A 22,728-nucleotide genomic window follows, 5' to 3' on the forward strand; every position below is an offset into this window, starting at 1 on the left:
CTGGAAGGTGGCCAGCCATGGTGCAGAGCCATACCTAACATGCTTAAACCTCCCTGTTTGCCTTCACCAACCCTTGTGAAGCCCTTGGCAAGTCCTCAGGGTGTGCAAGGAGTAGGCATAGCCCACTTCTGGCAAGCCCTAAGGTAGGCTGCCCTATGCAAAGCACCAGTATGGCTTGTGCGGTAAATTCCTGCAGTCCCAAACCTCTCCAAGCCTCTGGAAGTTTTTTCCAGATTATCTCTGAACCACTACAGTCTTCTGCCTGTGTTACTTTTCCTGTCAAATGGCCACAGCTGCCCCGGGAAGAGGGGAGAGAAGTGGGAACACCCTCACCCCATCAGACTGTTAAAAGGAAGTTCTGTGTCCCACTCCTTGATCCTGTTTCTGGAACGAGAAGATGTTTTAAAAATCAGGGGAGGTTGCTAAGGGACAGTGTGCTCAGCAGGGACATCCCTCACAAACCCTCGGCACTCAAAAGCAGGAGGTAAATAACTTGGGGTATTATTAATCCTTTGCTGCCCACACAATAAACAGAAATGCATTATTCTTGTCAAGGACAAAAGAGCCCATATTTCCCCACAGCCGAGGAGCTGAACCAGCAAATTTTTTGGTTTCGGCTCCACGGTGGGTTCAGCTGTGACTGAAGTTGTTCCAGCTCAGTTCCTGTTCAGGCCAATAAAGGTTCATTAACCATTTGTTAACCCTGAACTCATTTCAGCCAGTTCTCGCTGGAAAACACAGGCTGTGAAAGCAGTTGTTTGATGGGGACTGAGCCATTTTGTGCCCATCTCTATTTTCTGTGGCCTCTGCTCCTGTCCTGGTTGGACACCAGAGCTTCTTGCCAGCTCAGAAGAGATGGCACACAGGGTCAAGGAGCAGGAAAGCTAAATTTTGCACCGGCAGTCTGTAGGGAACCCTCGCTGTGAGGGACAAACAGGGGTGTGGGGAAACTGAGCTTCCTGGGCTCTTCCTGAGACAAGCACCTGCACACGTGTGGTTTGAGGCAGCGGCTCCTAAATCACCAGGAGCACTGGAGGGTCTCATGTTCCTGTCAATAAACTCAGAAATTAAAATATTCTATACTTTAACTACACTTTCATGGCCCACAGCCTGAACTCAGGGACAGCAGGGGTTATTTAGCAAGAAATCTCCTACAGCCACAGGCTGAGGCCCCAGGAGGAGATGAGGTCCTGTGCTGGCAGCTGCTCCATGGCCACGTAGCAGCTCACTGAGCTGCCACTTCTCCCTGCAGAGAGGCACGCGCAGGACAGGGCTGTGAAAGGACTGGCTGTCCTGCTGTTCCCCTGCTCCTGGCTATTCCCAGACAGCACCGGCGCAGCTTTATCCATGACGGCACCTCCGAAAATAATGCCCTGGGATCAGCAGAGAGGCGAGGGGGGCACTGGGATTCAGCAGCCAGTGTGCTGCCGGTTCACATCCAGCTCGCTGCACGCTAGCACAGTCAGAAGACGAGATCTTGGTTATATTTATCATTTGACGGTGCTGGTCCCCACTATTTTTAGAGCGGTGTTGCAGCTGCAGCTCACTGAGGAGCGAGGTGAGTCGGCTGGGGGACTGGTCTTTACCGAGTTTCACCCAAAATTCCTGAAGTCAAGGCAACTCTTCCCTGACCTGAATGGCCTGAGGTCAGGTTGTTGAGCTGTGGGCTGCTGCTCCTCGGGGTAGTGGGTCCTGCCAGGGTCCCTGAGGCAGAGCCCCATTTTCTCATGGCTGCAGGATGTTCCTGAGCAGCCATATCCCAGGGGGCAGCTGCTTCCACAGGTCAGGCACCCATGGTGGGCTCTGGCACAGCCTGGCACTGCTGTTTCTCAGCTTGGCTGTATGCAGGGGGGCACTGGCACCACCTGGGTGGTGGGGGTCACCCAGGTAGTCCCACTCAGGCCATGTCTGTGGGGGGCAAGGGCCACCCCGTGGGTCTCACCTAGGGGAGGCTGTGCCCTTGGGACCAGGAGAGGGCTGGGACATGCCATGCTTGTGGGATGGGGGATTCCTGTGGATTTGGGGGCTGCCCATGGAGCGGACACAAGCTGTGCCCAAGGGGCGTGTGGGGGATCGTGTCTCTGGGGTGGAACACGGCGCGCTTGTGAGGCTGGAGGGGGTGCCCGTGGAGCCGTGCCCCTGGCTGTGTCCGTGGGGTGGGACACGTCATGCTCGTGGGGATGAGGGGTGCTCGTGGAGCCGCGATACGGTGTGCCCGTGGGTGTGTCCGTGGGGTGGCACACGCCGTGCCCGTGGGTGTGGAGGTGCCGTGGGTCCGGGACACGCCGTGCCCTCGGATCGGGTCGGGTCGGGGGTCCCGGCTCCTCCCGGGGGTCGAGGGGCGCAGCCCCGCCCAGGGCCGGGCCAGGCCCCGCCCCCGCTCGCGCCGCTGACCAATGAGAAGCCGTCCGTCCCGGCCCCGCCCCTTCCCCCGCTGTCATCACACACCCGCACGTGGAGGGGGCGTGGAGGGGGCGGGCCCTCAGCTTTGCGCGTCACCGCCGATCCGCCCGCCCATTGGCCGCGGTGCGCCGCCGCTCGCCCCGCCCCCCGCCCTGCCCCGCCCAGCGCACCAATCAGCGCGCGGGGGGCGGGCGCGGGGGGCGTGTCCCGGCGGCACCCGGAAGGAGCGCAGGGAGCCGCGCACAGTCGGGGCCGCGGCGGCGGCGGAGGAGGCGCTGGTGGGTCCGGCGGGGCCGCGGCGGGCAGGGCCGGGGGGCGCGGGCGACGACCGGGCACCGCCGGGCACTGCCGGGGACGGGCCGCCCCCGCGCCGTGCGGGAGGGTTTGTGCGCCCCGGCCCCGCCGCCCTCCTCCCGGTTCCCGAAGGTTCGGGGGTGCCGTTGAGACCGGGGGCCCTGAACGGCAGGGGCGAGCGGGAGTGGGAGGAGCGCGGCCGGGAGGGGCCATGACCGGGCAGTACCGGGGGGCCGTGACCGGGATGGGGGGCTGTGATCTGGAGGGTCGCGAGGCAGGATGGGGCCTGGGACCTGGGGGGACGTGACCGGGATGCGGGATGTAGCCGGGAGCGCTGTCACCGGCGAGGGGCCTGGCACCGGGGGAAGCTGTGGCAGGAGGTGCCGGGGCCAGGGGTGTGACGGTAGAGCTTTGGACGCGGGGTGGGTGTTGTTGTCTAGGGGTGGGGGGTGTCTGTGGGTTCGGGAGGGCTGTGTCTATCAGGAGGTGGGTGTGGGGGGAGGCAGGGAGGGACCGGAGGGTGCAGGCTGTGCTGGGGGGTGTCCCTCGTCCTGGCTGACAGCCCTCGGCAGCTCAGGGAGGCTGCGCTGCCCCCTGGAATCGCCCACCGAAAGGCCACGTCCTCCGCGCTGTGACAGGGGCATGGGACAGCCTGACTGCGGCTCTGCCTGCACCGTGGGGCCTCCCTGTCCTCCTCCTCCTCCTCCTCTTCCTCCCCCGGGCATCAGCCCAAACCCAGCAGGGACTGGGTGGGTTGTTGTCCCTCGGGGCGGTGGGGTCGTGTTTCTCCGGGGGAGGAAGAGGAGGAGGGCTGCGGCCCCTGCCCCGGGGGTCCCTGCCGGCCCCCGGCCGGGGGTGCGGGGTGGGCGGATGTGAACCCCGGCATCCGCCGCCCTCTGGTGACAGCCAGCCGCAGGCGGAAGGGCCCGGCGGGGACAGTCACCCACCCTAAATCGGCGGCTGCCGAGCTGGCGAGGTTTTGAGGCTGGTTTTATGCGGGAACCGCACGGGCAGCGCACGCTTGGCCGTCCCGGGTGTCACGTTTGGGAAGGAGCCGTGTGCCAGGGAAGGCACAGGGACTCGCTGCGGGGTGGGAGCTGGGGAGGTGGGCTTATTGACAACCCACCCCGTGAACATGATCCATCAGTTATCCCCTTTTTTTTTTTTTTTTTTTTTTTTTTTTTTAAGGAAGGTGTGTGGTATTTGCAGCTACTGGGAAAGGGTATGGTAGAGGAATGCTGTGCTGTGTTTAGGAGTATTTTAAAAATCACTTCCACTCTCAGTGCCTTTTTAAAAACCTCAGACAAGCAAAGATTCGCTTGCAGACCTTTCCTCTCCCTGAATCATGTCTCTCAGCCTTGGCAAAGAGGGGAAGTTGGGAAGTTGTGGAGAGCGTAGCAGGCTTGAACCCTGACGCAAAGGAGTGTCTTGGCGAACTTGGTAACACACGAGGAGGTGAACAAGGTCTGGCAGGTGGAACAGGAGAAAACTCCCAGTGTGATAGCGCTGGAGTTGCTTTCGGCAGGGCCGGGCTTTAGGATGAGGACGGGGAGAATGAAGTCATCCTGTAAAGCCTCGTCATCGCCCTGTTTTCACAGCAGCAATTCCCACCGTGCGGGTCTCGGCGGGGCCCTGGTAAGGACTACATGTCCCAGCATGCAGCTCCCTGTGCGGAGGGCAGGGCACTGGCGGGAGCTGGGAGGGCCAGGGGGTTCGTACAGGGCTTGGATCCGAGGGACGCTGTTGCCACGGGGTTTGTTGCAGAGGACGCGGCACCTGCCTTCGCCTGACCTGCAGCCGCTGCCCCCATAACCCCTCGCTGGATTCCTGCTGGCTCTTGTGGGGCCTGGACACGTCCCTTCCCCTGGAGCCTGGGCTGGTCAGGATGTGTGGGGACAGCAGGAACCCTGCTATTCGAGACACAGCTTGCTGAGGGGCTCTTCTGCTTCCTTGCCTTTGCAGCAAGCTGAGCAGAGCAGCTCTAGATGCTCCATTCTTCATGTCCGCCCTCTGCAGAAATGGCCTTTAGGGAATTACAGATAATTTTAATTTGTCTTTCACTCCTTGTGGGTTCCTCCAAATCTGCTGAAGCCCCCAGTCTGTACATCCTCTCTCAGGTGGTGGTGCTGAGCTTTCCCAGCCCCTCTTCCCTCAGCTGTTTCAGGTTTTCTGAGCATGTGGAACAGGAGCAGGAAGGGTGGTTCCCTGCCTGAGTTCAAGGGACTTCTGAGGGCAGAGAAGAACATCTGTGCCTCTGGTCTTCCTCCTTGCTGTCTGCTGCCAACTGCTTGCCCTGGCACATTTCTTCAGGGCTGTGCTGAGTAACAGAGGCCAGAGATACCTGGACTTTGCTCACTGCCTCTGAGGCTGATTCAAGGGGATAGTTATTGATCTGACTCTTCAAAGTTAATGACTCTCAACTCTTTCTGAGTCCTTTACCTGCCCTTACTGCTCTGGGCCTGCCCACATTTGTCCTCTGCTAGATTTGGTTGGCACCACTGTGTGCTGTGTGGAAATGCACCATGCCTGGGGGCCAGGACGCTTCCTGGATGCAGAACAAGAAAACCTGTTGTTAGTAGGTTGGACCACAGATGTGAAAGGAGAAAGTGAAGACATATAGCTAGAAAAGTGGTGTCCTCAGCACACTGTCAATGGAGCTGTAATCAAATTATCAGAGGCTTTGGTAGCTGGAGGAATTAATCAGTCGGGTTTGAAGCAGGACGGGTGTGAAGGGCAGCATGGGAGAGATCCTGAAAGGAGACATTTGTATGTCAACAGATGGCTCAGGAAAGGTTACTTGCAGGTTACTTAGTGAGGTTGTTGCATGTTACTTAGAGTCTTATGTGAGAGGGTTTTGCCTGATGCCTCTCCATCTTGCGTTACTCTCAGGTACCCCCTTCCTCCAGCAGGCTGTGTGGGTCCCTGTGTCCTGGTAGCACCATGTTATCATGATTCTTCCTTCTGTCTGCAGCACCTGGCACCTCTGCTCACTGACCAGCTATCTTCCTTTGTTTTTAGATTTTGCTTTTGCTTATGAGCTGGTGGAGCAGGTGAATATAACCGCTAGAGAATTTGGTCTCACAGAGTTTGAGGCCTGCTTTAAAAATTATTTTCTCTGACTGGGAAGTTTCTCTGCAAGTTTTTATCCTCACTTTGGCCTTGCTCCTGTCTTTCACAGTCTCCCTTGCTTGGCCTGTGAATGCCCAGCTGCCAATTAACATGTTTTCCCCCTGTTTCCATCTGTATCTTCAGCTGGTTGTGAATCCTGAATGAAGAGCAGCTGAGCTCACATGCTCTGCATTTCAGAGAGCTTTTTCAGGACTGGCCAGTGGTTTGCAGTCATACTTGCCTGTGCTGTGGCCTGGACAACCCCCCAACTAAGCAGCGTGATGGTAGAACAATACTTGAATGGGAAACCTTCAAAGGAGTCCTGTGTGCTGCAAAGGGGGAAGTTAGTGATTCAGCTGGAATTGCTTTTTAGTAACAAATCCATGTCCTGGGCCAGGGCTGATGTCAACCCTGTGATTCTTCTTGTTGGAAGTGAACAAAGATGCAAAGCCCTTTATGCAAGAGCTGAGGTGATAATCCAGATCTCCTGGCCTCAGTCCATTTGGGGTAATTGCATTCTTCCTGGGGAGTGTTTTCAACCCATCCCTGTCAGATACATTGCCATCGCTTCCTGTGCTGCAGCACTATGTGGGTGGCAGTACTTCAGCCATGTCCAAAGCAATTCTTGTCACTGCTCAGGCTTAGAGCCTTTCTAGCCTTCTCTGAAAGAGAGTAGGGAATTGGTGGAGGGTTTTAAATATATGAATATTTACATATATGCAAGCTACACTTACTGAGGCTTGCTCTGTTTATAAGCTGTCCAAAAAGATAGCCCCTGTGACTGGCTAGTGCAGCTTCCAGATGAGACGTCTCCTGGGATGTTGGTGCAGGTGGCATTAAGCACAAACTTTCTGGATGCCTTCATGAGTTTTTTAAGGCTGATGCCCTAGGAAGTGTGGCAGTGCCTCCCTGCATTGGGATGTGCTCCTGGAGCACTGCCAGCCTGGCTGCCCGCGGTGCTCCACTCTGGTCGGAGCTGGGCTGTGCTGCTGGGGGTGTGACAGGGTGGTTGCCTGTGCAGGAGGCCAAGATGGGGAGCAGGGACTGCCCCTAAGCAGCTTTTGCTCATCATGCCTGAGGCCAGGGGAATGTCAGACCTGATCTTAGAGAGGCCAGTATCGCCCTGGTTTTCAGGACCTGCTAGGCATGAGGACCTAGCCCCCACAGAGTGCGATCTCCAGTGGTCTGTAATTATAGCGCTGGGAGCCTGGGGAGGAGACTTAAACAACATCTTTGTGATGGTGTTGGCAGGCCTCTCGGAGATTTCTATTAAGCAATTGTCGTTTTCCCCCTTCGCTGTAGCCTGGGAAACTGGAGCTGCGAGGTTGGATTTGTCTTGGTCTGTTTGGGTTGCTGGGAGGGGTGTCTCTCCAGCAGTGGAGTTTGTCCCTCCCTGCCCTGGCTCTGTGTCCCCATGAGGTGGCTCAGCGGGTGGCCTGTGGGGACCACAGCCAGCGCCTGCTCCTGCAGATAAACCATATGCCAGCTCACCCACTCGGGTACCAGCACAGCCCGTGTGGTGGAGCAACCTACAGCTGCGTGGGTGGGGAGGAACAAAGCCAAGGGCACACAGAAGCCTGTACTTCCCACTGAAATCTGGGGAAGGAGGATGGTAGCTGTGACCTTAGCAGCCCTCTCTGGAGAACAAACCACACAGGGAACTTGGGGGATAGCTGGATCCCAGGAGGGTGTCAGGGCTGCAGCTGGAAGGATGGCTTCTGCTTAAAGATATGGCAGAGTCTTTGAGCTGGTGGGGTGCTTGGGGTCTCTCACTTCAGTGCATGGGCCACTAACTCACTTGGCTCAGATGAGCAATTACTGCCTGCCCAGTGTTCCTGCGTGGGCAGGGTATTCCCCAGCTGAGCTGAACCTGTGTCTGTGCACTTGTCTTTCCAGGTGACCCAAGACAGCTGGAACAAGAAACCCCAAGACCACACTGCAGGTGCTGACAGCTGAGAGCTGCCTTCTCTGTCTGCTTCAGCCCTACACCAAGGTTAGCTCCGTTCAATCACCACTGACTTCCCTTCCCTCACCAGGGCTGAAGCAGGGAACCCCATGCCCTCCTCCCCTTGGCTCACAGGGATAACTGTAGTGTAGGTGTCACCCCAGTGAGGTGCTCCCACAGCCAAAGCTTGCTGGGTACTCCTGCCTCCCACCTGGCTGCCAGTGTGGCAAAGGGAACCTGGATATGTGTGACCAGTGCTGCTAAGACTGTTGAACCCTGCACACGGTTGTCAGGAGCTCGAGGGTGGTGTATTCTAAATTCTTGGAAACTGGCAGTCTGTGCTGTTTGCTGCACTTGTCCTTCTGTGTGCCAGCAGGATTGAATGTGAGCATTTTCCAGCTGCTGTTCCCTACTGTCCTTCACCTGAACCCAGCTGAGACTTCACCCAGAGCTTGTGGCAGACATAATCGTGCTCTCTATTAGAAGCAGTTGAGCTCTGCTGCATTTTCCCAGGATTTTGTAGCTTGGCCTTGGTATATGAGGCTTAGAGTAACAGTGGTCTTTGTGTTGCCAGTGGCAAGAAACGTTACCTGCTCTGAGGTAACCAGCCTGGAATGGCTGTGGGCTTTGTGCCTGCCTTGGATCCAGCAGTGCTTGCCCCACCTGCACAGTGTACTCTCACCTGGAAGCTCTCACCTCATCAGCACTGTGCCTCCAACAGGTCAGGCTGAGCCCTTCTCTTGCCCTGGAGCTCAGGTGTGATTTGGCCAGGAGGGATTATATGGGGAAGCAGGAGTTTAGGATGCATGGCTGCCCAGGATCGTCTGCTCTTCCTCTGAAGTGTCTGCCAGGGAACCTGGGCCCTGCCCAGAGACAGCTGGAAACTGGGCCTCAGGCCACCTCACCCTTCAGCCTGATGCTGAAGTGGTACCCACAGCGAGTGAGGCAGGGATAAATGTACCTGTGAAGCTGAAAGGAAGGAAGGAAGAAGTCCTTTGTTCATGTCAGTGCTCTGTGCTGCGGATTCCTGATCGCACAATGCAGCAACAGTCCCTTTATCCAGCTGGGTTGTGGCGATAACTGATACCTGCTCCATGATGGGAGGACTCTGTATCTCTCATAGTGATGGAAAAGAGACATGTTATGTGGCAAAGACCAGAGAAAAGGTTTGCACTCAGTTCTGCTGGAGCTGCTTGAAGATCCCAGTCCACCAAGTTTGCAGCACCCTCTCAGGTGCCTTTTGACGAGGGGCATTTTAACACAGGGCTCACCACAGAATCATAGAAAGGCTTAAGTTGGAAGGGACATTAAAGTTCACTGCGTTCCAAACCCCCACCATGGGCAGTGACACTTTCCCCTAGACCAGGTTGCTCAGGGCCCCATCCAACCTGGCCTTGAAGACTTCCAGGGATGGCACATCCACAGCTTCTCTGAGCAACCTGCCCAGTGGTTCACCACACTCTGGGCTAGTGTTTGACACACTTTTCTCCCATCCACCCTTGCTGACCAACTAGCTTGATATCTTCATGGGCAGCGAATCTCCCATATATGTGTAGAGCAGCAGCTCTTCCTGTTACTTGCCCATATCATGAATCTCTTCTCTGGGTTTTACATTGTTTTATGTATTTATATTTATATTACCCAGGTGATATCAGTGAATTTATATTTGAGCTGAATTAATGGTGTTAGTTTAGTTTAGTGCAGCTGGCAGTAATCTGGAAGCCATTAAAGCTTGCAGACCCTTGGACAGACTCACAGGGCCTCTCTTGGGAATGGGATGGAATGCTTTGCTGGGAAACTCAAAGACTGGGCAAAATGGAGGTTATATCTTCAACAGAAAGCAGTCAGCCTAACATCCTTCAGCCTGCTCTTTTGTATGTGTGGGCTGCCATTGGCCCTTGGTCTGACCAACTGATTTAGGAGTAGGTCATCTTTCCACTGAAAATCAGAAGAAAATGCTGCCCCCTCCTTCAGAGGTGGAGCTCTGGTTCCTTGTGAGTGTTGGACTGAAGTTATGCAAGGAATCCCCTTTTTGCCTTACCATCTCTGTTGCAAGTAGGTTGGGCATTCAAAGATCCTGTTCATGGGAGCGTTGGGACAGCTGGATCCTTGTTCGGTTCTTGCTGCTCCCAAGAATGGAGCAGAGGATCATCTGCTGAGGCTATTTTAGGTTCCTGAGCTTTGCCAGTGCCCCTCTGAGCTCCTATGTGTGTGTGATCCTGCAGCTCCCTGCTAAGAGCTGTGTGAGAGTCCCGTATCCTTATGTGAGAAGGTTTTGCTGGGGCATCGTGTCCCAGGGGCTAGGAAGAACTTTGAATTCCTCACTCACCTAAAACGTCTCAGCCATATCGGGTGTATCTGTGCCCCCTTTCTTTAGCATTAGCTCAAAACACCCTTTAGACCTTGCTTTGCGGGTGCCCATGTGTTGCCTGGTGGGAAGCAGGCTGCAGCTTTCCAACCTTTTCCTGCCAAAAATGCAACATCTTTCCTGTTCACAGCAGCCAATTCCTGTTCTCTTGGATGGGAGCACACGTTGCAGAAAACAGTATTCCATGAATCCTCTAGGTGTGGAAATACTCCAAAGCTCACAGCTGAGTGAGATGAGAGCCTGGCTCTGGCCATCTCTGTATGGCTGGATGGCTCTTTGCCATCTGGCACTGCCATCTCCCAGCACAGCACAGGGTGAGGCCTCCTGGCCTCTCCCTTCTCAGTACACCCAAGACTTTTGGCCTCTCTGCACTTTTTGGTTTCCACCTGCTCAGGTGATTTTTCAGCAGCACTGAGCATTGCTAAATTTCGTGTTGAGGCAAGATATGGCTATGCAGTTTTGGCCCATCTTTATTTTTAGCTGTGCAAGACATGGTTGATGGTATCAGAAGGAAGTTGCACGGCCTCTGGAGCTCCATGACTCATCCTGGATCACGACTGAGGCTTTGCTAGCTTCTGCTATAACCCTCAAGTGATATAACTGGTTGTGGTGGGCCATACTAAATCTGGGAAGGGGCAGAATGGGAAGGGGAGCAGAGCTTTTAGAAGTTTGTTTTTTTTTTTTCTTGCCTGGGAAGTTGTTAAATTCATTTGTTCAAAGATATTGGCAGGTATCACACCTGAGTGTGGTTCAACAGGGTCCTTTGTCTTCCCCTTGCATCTTGTGTGAGAGAGATGAAAGGAAGAGGAGCTCTGCTTGCCCCCTGGGTTGCGAAGCTGTTTAGTGGCACATCACAGCAGTGGAGGAGAGTTTCTAGGACAGGAAACAAAGCGGGATCCTTTCTCTGATTCAAACCACAGTGAGTTTGGTGCAGCAGAGCAGACCTACCTGAAGTGGAAACTGGCTGGAGCTGAAGATCAGAGACTTAGGAGATGCTGGCCAGGATGCAGCGAGAAAAGTCTGGGACCACCATTCCCATCAAACCTGGCACTGCTGCGATGTAGGAAGAGCTCATGGAGATTTCTGACGTGTAGGCAGCAATGTTGGGCTGGGCTGGGCTGGGCAAGGGGTGCATGTCACCACCATGGAGCAGGCACCGTGGGACAGGTGAGTATCCTTGCCTGCCACAGCATGACAAGGGGTGCAGCTAGAGGGGCCTCTATTCCCCAAGTCTGACAGCCTGTGTTGCACCTTGAGACTGGGCAAGGTGAGACGTGATGCACCTGGGTCCAGAGTAGGCTCCTTGCCAATGAAGTGGGTGGGAATGATGGTTCATGGGAGTGGGCTTCCACCTCTGCCCCCTTTCCTTCCCTGGGGTGATGAACAGCCCTTTAGGAGCATATTTAATTTTGGGGTGTTGTGCAGCAGGTTTTGTTTGTGGGGCAGCGGGGAGAAGACAGCAAGGCTTGGGGGAACAGAGGTGAGTGCGATGGGAGAATGCTGGAGGGTATTGCTGGAGGGTATTGCTATGGCAACTTGCCACTGGCAGCATCGCTGGAGTGGCAGAAGAGCAGCCAGAGGAAATGTGCAAGCTGCCACAGCCCTCGATGCAGCCCCGTCCCAGCAGTGGCATGGGCTCAGCACTACTGGGCTCCTGCCTGACAATCTGTCGTCCTGAGCCATTCTCCTCAGGCAGCCACCTCAGGGTGGGTGGCCAGGGGTCTTTTGTCCATCTTCTCCCCTCTTGAACCCCTCACGGGTATGGACAGGCATCTCCTGTTTGCAGACCTGTTCTGTTTGAAGCCTTGAGCTGCAGAGCAGGCCCTCTCACGCTACCAATCTCTTGAGCCCTGTCACTGTACCATGGAGGAAAGCAAGTCATTCTGCTGCCCTTGCTTATCCTCAGTTGATCAGTGGAAGTGGCTCCAGTCATGCCTTCTCCTTCCCAGGATGCTGGTCCTGTACCACACTGTTCACCTCGCAAGGCCAGTTTGCCTTACTCCAGGGTATCCGTACTCTGAGGGAGAGCAGACTCTCTCATGTGCCCTCTGATATGGTCTGAGACCATTCTCTGGGACAGGTAAAGGAGAGGTTAAACATTTTTGAAGCTGCCTTTGCATAGACCCAGTTACCGGTAGAGAGCTGGCTCCTGTTGCTGAAGGGAGCTGGGAATGCTGTATGCTCACTGCACAGAGAGAATGGCTCAGGAAGCAAATCTCCAGCCTGGAGATCTCCTGACTGAGACCTGACCTGTCATCCATGATATACCTAAAGGCGTGGATTTGAGCCAGGGGAAGGGACCTGCTGGCAGCAAGCACAACTTGCCTGTGTCAGTGTGGAGGGCTGTGTGAGCTGTAAACCTCTCTCGTTATACCTCTCAAAGGTCACTGCTTGCAGTGAGCTACAGCACTCTGCCCACAGCTCTGCACCCAGCCCAGAGAGAGACAAGAACAATGCTCTCAGAAAATGCTCTGAGGTCAGATGTCTGGGCTTGCCATGAAGTGGCCAGAGTTTGTCTGGGACTAGGATGTTCAAGCAAAAATGGACAGGAAAGGATGCCTGTCTGTGAGCTACCCAAATGGCCCCGCACTCACAAATGTCACAATACTTGCCTGAGCTGTGACCCTTCCATCCAACTCTGAACCAGTATACAAGGCAACAGAAATTGCCTTGAAAACCATTTCATCATTTCCAATCTGCCATAGTGTCCTCTGAGTTAGGGTTACTGTAAGCTCTCTATAGACTGCCCACCACTGTCAAGTGCTACAGTTCCAGTCATCTTAAAACTCCCAAATAGTCCAGACTTATTTGAAAAATGTCTCTTGGACTCCAGACCCTAGTGTTCCCAAGGGAGAGCAAACAAGGAGGTGGAAGCTGGGACATGGAGACTCTGGAAAGCCACCTGCAGCAGACATCAGTGTGCTTCCTCCCTCTCGCTTCCAACACGCTCCTTCCCTTTCTAGATGGGAACAGCTTGCAGCTGTAGCTTCCTTCCCATGGAGGAAGCTGGGACACTGGTACCTGACACTGTAGGACATTTTGGATCAGCAGCTCAAGCACTCCTTTCTATGCATGTGACCTGTGTGAGAGTTGGCGTTAGACTGTGTTATGGGTGCAGAAGATGTGAGAGCGTGGTCAAAATCCCCTGAGCCACACTGCTGTTCCCCCTGAGCCCACTTTCACAGCCTGTAGTTTCTCGTCTTTCCTCTGGACAGAGGCCCCAAGATGTGCTATAAAATATCATGGAGTGATGCAGAGCCCAGCGGAAGAGGCTCTGGATTATGTGTGTGTGTGTTGGGGTGGGAATTGCCACTTCTAGGGAAGAGGGTATTTTCTCTTTTGCGATTTGTACAGCACCTTGCACGCAAAGATCCCAGGCCAGGGCTCAGTCCCTGGGGTGCTGTGACCCCATGAGTTACAACCATGTCATCTTTGAAGTGCTGCTCCCTCTTTTTCTGTCCTGCCTGCCCATACTACACATTATTAAGCACAGCACAAAGCATGAGAAAAGCCCAAAGGCGGTGGGGTCACATACTCTGCTCCTGATTTAGGGAGGAGTTAAGGCAGCCAGTGCTGGAATAAGCATTTAGGGAGAGGCAGCCAAAAGAGATTTCCTCCTGGCTGAGCCTTGGTGTTGAAGTTTGGAAAGTACTGTGTGGGTTACGTGCTACTTCCATTGCCTAAGGCAAGTCCAGGACATGCGTATCTACTGAGATGGGGACACCATCCTGAGCTACATCACTCTTAAAAATTGCCTGGTGTCTCTGGGACACGAGGAGCAACCTGAATGCAGCTGCTGCTGCAGGAGGAGTACTGGGGATTTCATCAGAAAGATGAGGAATCATTGAGACCAAGAGGAAACTTTGACTCAGTGGGTGTTTCTACCTTCACTCCCTAAATTGTGAGAAGATAGCTGAGTCCAGCAGTGCTGTACAGATTACCCTGTCTGGGAGATGCATAAAGGACAGTTTGTGAGAGCCACCTCCGTGCTCAGCTCAGACTTGGAGAAAATACCTGGGCACTGTGCACCAGGGTTTTCTTGCTGCCAGTCAGCACTGCTGGAGCTGTGCAGAGAGAGCACAGCACGGTCAGGTTAGCACTGCCACTCAGCAGTGCCTTTCTATACCAGCGTTTGCATTGCTGATGAGATTAGCATAGCTGGGCCAGCAGTGGACAAAGAGGGTAATTCTCAAGATCCTCTCTGCTGTGGCTGCCAGCAAAATGAAGCAGTTATGGCATCAAGTAGCAAGTCTGAGCTTTGCTTTCAATTCATCTTCTAACAGCAGCAACAGCTAAAAATATGAGCAGTTTTTGAGAAACTGGAATATTTTCAGGCTTTTTGTCTGGGTCTGGTCCACCAGCCTCTCCTCTAGGCTGAGAGTCTGGGATCTTAAGGTATTTACAATGATCTGCCCTGGCCATGTGATAAATCTGGAAGCAGAGAACAGAAAAATCAGTGGCATTACTCTGCCACCCAAAAAGTGCTCCTCTTGCTGCTGTGCCTGTTCCCGGTAACCAAAGGGCTGTTTCATAGCTTAGATTTGTCAAGAGAACAGAACTGCAGCTCCTCTCTTTCTCCTGTGCAGCTATCTCCCTGGCAGCTCAGCAGGAATGATTTATTATAGATTTCAGCTCTGTTTAATTCTGTTTCCCTACAATATTACACTGTTAGAGTAACTGAGCAAAACGCAGTGGTGTTTCCGGAGGAAGGCTGCTATCAGAGGCCACCCCTGTAGCAGAGGCTGGAAGCAAGGAGGAACAGTTTACCAGGAAATGCCTGTGTTCATGTGTTGGGTGCTTTTGGGAAGTAAAAGGCATCTCACCATTAAAACTTCCTCACTACAGGACTCCAGACATTGCTGATGAACCTCTTTGAGCAGCAGTGAAAATGCTGCCCTCCAGAGCCTGGGAAAGGTCTGACCAAAGTGGTGGTCTGGAAAGAAAAGTCAAATTCTGTCCTTAAGTGAACCTCAGTGCTATTTTTGGAGTGGTTTTTGGTTTGTTTTTTTTTTTTTTTTTTTTTAAATTACTTTTTGGTGGTGGTGGTTTGCTTTGGGCTTTTTCTGGTGCTGAAAAGAAATGGTGTTGCTTGTGCAAATCCCTGTAAGGAAAGAGAGAGAATTTCCTTTGGAGTGAGCCTGCCTGAAACTCGATACGTCTCTGATGTGTGTTAACAGAGAAATGAAAAGATAGTGCCATAAAGTGATAGGGGATAATGAATTTCATCTACTATTATGTCGTCCTGGGAGATAGAGCTGGGGCAGGGATATTGCAATAATGTTATGCTTTGCATGACAACAACAGCAAATACCACCTTAACACACATCCCTGGAGAGAGGTGAAAGGGTCAGTTTTCACAGAGTCCCCAGGAAGGTGGAGCAAGGCAACCAAGAAGACAGGAGCCTGGGAAAAGATGCCAGGAGATTTGCAGAAGAGTAGTGCTTAATAGCTGTGCATTTTTTGCAGCCTAAATTCTGCTTTCCCATTCTGTGGCCCAGCTGAACTGGACAGTGCTGGGCTCTTTCTTAACCTTACTGCAATCTCAAGAAACACAGTAAAGAAACCATAACTTCAATAACATTTGTGAGATGTCTGACCAGAGCCTGAATGAACAAATCTTTAACTTCTCTCTCTACAAGGCAGAATAATGGGTGGTGGCTTGTTACTGCACCAGGCAGGGATTTTAAAGGATTCTGCTGTGGGTGAACACTGCTGTAGACCTGAGCCCAGGAAGCTTAACTGGTAAGCAGGTCCTAAAAAGGGTTACTGTAGGTGTGTGGTGAAAACAGCCTGAAATCAGTACCTGGAAACCTCTCAGCTTCTAGAGCTGAACCAGAGAATCAAGTCTGTACAAAAACACTTGAATCTTTTAAAATAAAGAATGCCATGACCTGCTGTCAAGGAAATATCCAGCCCCCTACCAGCCTTTTGGGACATAGGGCACTCCTCTGGTTTACAATACTCTACTGGCTCTTTAATTTTTTTTTTTTTTAATTTTTTTTTTTCTGAGCTATGCTATGTTATGTGCATCTGGTGCAGAGCTCTGAATGTCCTGGTCCCCTGTGGTGCCAGAGAGCACATGGGTAAGTTTGTGGGGCCAGATGTAGCCCAGCAGAGCTGGGTGCAGTCCATATGGCCAGCAGAAGATTGGGACCAACTTATGCTTCAAGAGGTATGGGAACAGAGGAGGCTAACAGTTAGGATAGCTACTCAAAGTAGGACACATGGGTACTTTTAACTCTCCCCATCACTAGGGTTCTCAGAGGTCTTGCCCTACTGCACATGCTGTGCCAGGGGCTGGGGGCTGCCCACCCTTCCTAGGGGTAGGGACAGCTGTGACTCAGTTTCCCTGTGGCCTGAGGAGAAGGAGAGGGTGGAGCAGGACCGGAAAGGGGCAGAGGGGAAGTTACAGCAGCTGGTAGGAAATGGCATTTCTGGGTACTGGCAAGGTGGCCCTACCCCATCCTGTCTGCAGAGATGCTGTTTTGGGGTGCAGTGGTACTAGGCTGCTCTGTCTGCCATGGAGCTGGTGTTTCAGAGTGTTAATGGGCAGCTCTGTGCCAGCTGCAGATCTGGCATTTTCGGGTGCTGCAAAGCAGCCCTTGCTCAATACTGCCTTCTCCCGTGCCAAGGATCATGCCAGGAAGGGAGAGCTGGCTGTACCTTCCATCCCCTCTGCATTTCCATGTGCAGGGTGTATAATTACTCACAGTCCTATGGCACTGCTCCCTCCAGTGTGTGACTGTGGACTGCTGATTAGGATGTGGGTCTGAGCTTACCTCAGACAAGGCAAGAATCAGCGTGCAGACTGTGTAGGTAATGGCAAGGCATCCCTTGCTGCCTCTCCTTTGCTCCTGCTCATGGAGCATTGGCTCTGCTTGAGGGCAGGAGCAAAGGAGTCCTTGCAAGAGTGATAAACAGGGGTACCCAGTCCCAGCTGCTTCCTTCCTCATCCCTATTCCTTCCTTGTGGCCCGGGATCTGCATGCACGGAGCATTTTTTGTAATAAACCTGCTGAACTGAGAGCAGGCAAAGCAAAACTGAAGAGTTGGGAGCCCGACCCCTGCCCATGTCACTGCATCAGTGTGGGGCACAGTAGTTTGTCATGATGATGAGCACAGCCAGACATCCCTCCCACCCTGTTCTGTGTATCTTATGCATCCTGCAAGCCACCAGCAGATTGTTACACGGCTCTTTTGTAAGTGGAGGGTGGGTCCAGCTTCCCATCGTTGCTGCAAACTGCCTTGCTTCTGTGAAACTCTCTTCATTTGAGGCAGTGCCCTAAGGGTTAAGCCATGGTTGTGGGATAGGGTTTGTAACAGGAACAAAGAGGGCTTTTAAGGTCTGTGTTGGGCTAGGAATAGAGGGAATGGATTGAGCCTTTCCCAGTGTGTTGAATTACAAAGGTCATGGAGACCCTTTTGCTGGGAGGCAGCACAGATCGAGGTCCCTGCTGGAAGTGGGGCAGAGGAAAGAATTTGTGAAAGTCACTGGGAGCAACTTTGTGGAGAGCTTTAAGACCAGATGAAAACTGGAACTGTATCCTGAGAAAAATTGTTATTTAACACAAGGCTGGAGACCTGCCCAGGGATTTTTGGGTGGTTTGGTTTTGTTCTGCCCCCTTCCCCCTATTGCATTTGCAGCCGCCCCCACACAAGGCACCTGAATTGGCAGTATCACTAATGTAGCCAGCACTTGGGCTTCTCCAACCTGCTCTGGGCCGCTGAAGGCAGCAGAAGGTAAAAGTCTGTGCCTGCAAGGGAGGATCTTTCTAAAATGCAGAATAGAAGACAGTCCCTGGTTCATGCCCACCCAAGCTCCAACTGGATTTTTCATGTTTATTCAAGCAGGAAAGCACAATTCTAGCTGCTTTCCTAGCTCCTCTGCTTAATGTCGTCTGCTCAGGATGCCCCATGGGGCAGAGTAGCAGAGGGTCCAAGCAAAAGGAGCTTGGGTATGGATGGATGGCAGAAACCTCTGTTTCCCTTCTCACAGCAAGGTGAAAAGAGGACACAGCTAGTTTCCATCTCGAGCTTCAGGTGGCATGAGCCAGCCAGCCAACCCACCCAGGATGTGTACGGAGAACTGCAGGAGCATCCCCTTGCTGAGGGTGAGGGGCATTACGGGCTGCTGAGACAACAGGGATTTCTAGCTTGCAGGAAGAGTGAGCCCCAGCTGCGAGCCACACAGTGTTTTTTCCAATTTTAGCAAGCCTGGATTTGTGTCACCAACCAGAAAAGGTGGTTAGTCCTTAAAACTCTCAGGCTGTCCCTGTGTCTGTCCTTGTAACCAGGAACCATTTCAGCAGAAGCATCAACTTTGTGAACTCCGAGAACTGTATCATCCTGACAAGAGAAGGGGTGTGCAGGGGAAGCTCTTGGAGCCTACAGGACCTTATGGGACAAAAAACTTAAATTTCTTTGCCCCGAGAAGGAAGAAAAGGCTCTGCACATGCATGGCAAGGATCAAAAATTTAAAAATCCAGGGAGAAGCAGCAATTCTGGCATGCAGTCCTGAGCTTTGGCAGAGAATTGTTCTTTGTGCCTATTAGTATGTGACATCCCAGCCCAAATTATTGTCTGTTGCTCCCTGGCCAAAGAATGGTTTACTCTGGCCTTAATTCCAGGGTGTCAGGGCCTTCTCTCCTGGCTGGGGCTGTGTGACCCTGCTGGAGACATGATGCTTGACCGACTTGTTCTCTTGCAGCACCAGCAAGGCTTGTCCTCAGTAACCTCTGTGTGTGTCAAAATGCTGCAGCTCGCCAAGCACTCCTCAGTGAGAGGTACCAGAGCTCCTTGTCAGTGTGACTTTGACCTGGGGGATGGGAAAGGAAAGGGGGAGAGAAGAGCCTGTATAATCCCAGTAATTTTCTCCTGTAGTCAATGGAAAATGGAGCCTCCACCCACATCCACAGAGGTGCAGGCCTGTGACAGGGTGTGCTGCACAGACCAGCATCTTCTGCCCACACCGAAGGTCTCTGGTGCTCCTTGACAGATGGATGTGCAGAGCTGCTCACTTTGCCTGCTGGGAGGTGTGTGCCACAGCTCTCACTGGGCTTGGCACAGCTGCACAGTGCCGTCTCCCTCCTGTCACCTCTGTCTGCTCTGATCCTGTCTGAGAAGAAAACAGGTTAACTGGGGAGCACTCCGAAGGGGTGATGCCGTGGAAAAGGGAAGGGAAAGGATGTGGGGGAAAGCCTTTTTGAGCCTCGTGCCCAAGGATTAGGGAATTGCCAGTCAGAGGAACAGCCTGCAGATGTGTATGCATAGATCATGTGCATATTTCCTACTGTCCAGACTCAGGAGCTGGCCAAGCCTGTAGGCCCTGCATGCCCAGTGGCATTAGGTGATGCCAGCTGACCACAACCAGGCTTAGAAGAAGTCCTTTTGTGGCTCCTGTGAATCTCTCCACCCCAGAAAGTAAAACTGGGAAGAGGCACAGCCCGGGGGGGCATGTTTGGCTGTACCCAAAGGCAGGTTGGCTGTCAGATATCTCACCTGTGGATCTGAGCTGTGGCAGTACTGGGTAACCCTCCCACAGCCAGCGGTGGGAGTCAGGCTGCTGGAGGGCTGATAAACGGAGTGAGTTTGCTGGCAGGCAGCCTCAGAACCTGGAGGAAGCCCTCCCCCAGTCACTCCTTATCTCAGTGCTGGCACAGGACAGCACTCCCGGCCTGCTTCTCTGCCGTCTCCCTAGAGTGGACTTGAGCCAGCAGTGTCACCTCCACCCCTCCTGCCACTGGGTGCTGTGGGAGGAGGGGGCTCTGGCACGGCCAGGACAGGCTCCCTGCCCAGTTTGCTGCCTTGCAGAGTCTGTGCCATTGCCCGTGTTGCACACACAAACACACACGTGCCTTGCATGAACGGTGCTGTGGCAGAAATGGGTGAGTTAGTCAGGAGGGGGTGAATCACAGGGGAATGAGTCAGCAGGAAGCAGAAGGCAGGTGCTTGTCCAGGACAGGGCTTTACAAGAGCCCAAGGGCCTGGCAGCTTATGCCAGGTCGCTGGGAGATGGGGTGAGGGTGCCGGAGGAGAACTGGGAAAGCCACAGGGCTTAGCAGGTGGAGGCAATGCCTGTGGCTTGGGAACAGGCCAGAATCTTAACTACAATGCTGAACCTATCCCCTGGCCACATCTCCAACTGTGGGTATGCTGCTGTCCTGGAAAGGCTTGGAGCATCCTTGGTGCTGAGGCTTTTCCAGGAGGTACCAGAGATGAGCACTGCAAGGGAGAAGTGCAGAAACCAGGTATCCCTGCCTCCAGGGCACGGGGTGGATCTTCATCCCTGTGCAGGCCATGGGGTGTCCAGGCAGCTCTGGGCAAGCTGAGCAGGTCTCTGTGCTGGTCAGATCCTGCCCAGTAACCTTCACATCTTGTCTGAGAGAGCAAGTACAGAATGGAAAAGGAGTGATATCTGCCAGGGCAGAGAGTGAGGAACAGATAGCTCTGGATTGAGGGAACACAGCATGGAAGGAGAGCTGGGATGTGGATGATGTGCTGGAGATTTGAGGACATGGCTTGTTGTTGGCTCCAAAACCCCTTGTGTGATCTGGGCTCTGCTGCAGACCCTTGAGAGTACTGGAGGGGTAACAGATGGCCACTTCCCTCATCCAGGGACCTGCTCTGAGCTGTTGAGTTTCCATCTAGCCCAGCTGGTCTCTGCTGAGTTGGACTCCTAATTGTCCTGCTCATCTCTCCTGAAGAGAGGTCTCTCATGGGTATGATGGAGGCAGGCTTGGTATCAGTGCTACGGTGGCAAAACCAAAGCTCTCTCTGCCTAGGGCCAGACTTCTTGGAACAGCTGACTGGGGCTCCTGTCTCAGGATAACCTAGGTGTGTTCCAGCAGGCACTGGTATTGCTACCAGCCAGAGCAAGGATCAGATACTTGAACAAAAGCAGCCCCTACTAATCTCAGTGTTGAGGCAAGAGTCTTTTTTCAGCATCCCCCAGGTGTACAGGTGCAGGTGCCTCTTGTCCTCCCTAGCGGCACCCTTGGCTGGGCAGAAAGAAACCCAGCAGGCTCCAACAGCCTGCAGAGGTGAGCTCTGTTTTCTTGTGTGCTGCAGTGGGCAGAGGCTGAAAGCAGTGGGCTAATGGGAGAGGGGAGGCAGCAAAATGGGCTCTCACTGCTGCTGGAAGCTGTGGATTTGCAGTGAAGCAAATCCAGGGACAGGATCAGAGGCGATAGCACACGAGGGAAATTCCAATTAGATATTAGGAAAAATATTTCCCTTCAAGGCACTTAGATTCTGGAGTAGGGCCCAGAGAAGGGATGCCATCTACATATTCGGTGACTTTCAGCCCTTGCCAGGGGCAAACCCCAAGCAATTTGCTTGAGCTTGGCCCTACTGTTAGCAGGATTGGGCCAAAACTCTCTGAGGGCCCTTCCCACCATTGTTGTTTCTCAGTTCTGCAGTTCTCAGGGTACTTGGCAATGTCACATCTCATGGCCTATTGGACCGACTGGCTTGGAGGCAAATGGAGGGGTCAGGGTGTTGTTCTGTCCAAGCCCTTCTCCTCTCTTCATCTCATCCATACAGTATTAGCTGTGCCAGGAGAAGGAGGCACTGCCTCAGCAGCATTGCTCAGCTCACTGACTTGCCCCAGCCTATCTTAGCTGGAGCACCCATCTCTCTGAAGATCTGCATTACTTCCTCCCCATGTGAGCACAAGAAGCAAGTGGGCAGTGAAGCAGAGAGTGTAAATCATCCTCCCTGCTCTGCTGGCAGCACAGAGCCATGGTCTGTAGGGGAGTGCTGATGTTGTTGGAAGGCTGGTGAGGATGCTGGCCCCCAGCCCTCCGGCTGGACGGGCTCCAGGTTTATCTTCCCCATGGTGCCTGTCCCAGAGACAGTGGTGATTGGAAGGGAAGTCACCAGTAGCCTTTTTAGAGGTTCCAGCTGCCTGACCATCCTCAGCAGATGGAAGATGAGATGAGCCCAAAAGGACTGTCTGGAAAGAATTATTTGCTCCCAGTATTTTCTGTTTCTTTGCCAACCTTTTATTCTCACGGTTGCTCTTTTCCTGATCCTGTCCTTCCGCAAGAAGGCTGCTGGCAGTCTTATCAGCCTTGTGTTCAGAAACGATCTCACTCCGCAATTTATTGTATCTCCAAGCTTTGACCCCGGTCTGATGCTGCAGAAGTCTGTGTCTGGTGTGTCAGTGCTCAGAGGGTGTTTACAGTGTTTGGCCCATCCTGTCTGCAAGAGTAATGAACCAGAGCAAAGGGGTCTGCTCGTAGCCATGGCGCCTGGGTCGAGCTGGCCTGCAGCAGGAGCTGCATCTGCCCTCTCGTCTGGCAGAGCCTGGGTGAATGTCCAGGCTCCCCAGATGCTTTTATGTGGGTTTTCAATGTCTAGGACATTCCCATGAATCCTTTCTCAAGTCCCCAGATCCCTTCTCAAGCTGCTCCTTTCAGCCTTTCCCTTGGGCTCATTGACACTGGGCTGCGATGGCTCTCACTTCCTCAGCAGTCCACTTGTTACTCAGTAATGCTCTGAGCGTTCTGGCATCACTTGGATATCCCTGTACAACACCTGTGAGCATTGGGAGCAGCAGGATCTGGTGGTCTGGGCTAAGAGGCCCCTGAGGTCTGTTCTGAGCTGCAGCT

At 53.4% G+C, this 22,728-nt stretch overlaps 1 protein-coding gene across 2 annotated transcripts in view; it reads left to right on the top strand.

Moving 5' to 3' along the window:
- The first annotated feature begins 2,644 nt into the window (after positions 1-2,644).
- ATOSB (atos homolog B) overlaps positions 2,645-22,728 on the top strand; it is a 38,137-nt gene continuing 18,053 nt past the window's right edge. Inside the window, exons 1-2 of one of the 2 annotated variants that reach the window (XM_050329577.1) lie at positions 2,645-2,681; positions 7,702-7,798. The gene's annotated coding sequence lies outside the window, so the exon portion shown is untranslated. The remainder of the gene's footprint in view (positions 2,682-7,701; positions 7,799-22,728) is intronic. The other variant, XM_050329579.1, reaches the window with a different exon arrangement.

This window comes from Myiozetetes cayanensis, unplaced genomic scaffold, assembly GCF_022539395.1.
Source record: "Myiozetetes cayanensis isolate MyiCay16 unplaced genomic scaffold, myiCay2020 scf4, whole genome shotgun sequence".
Classification (NCBI taxonomy): domain Eukaryota; kingdom Metazoa; phylum Chordata; class Aves; order Passeriformes; family Tyrannidae; genus Myiozetetes; species Myiozetetes cayanensis.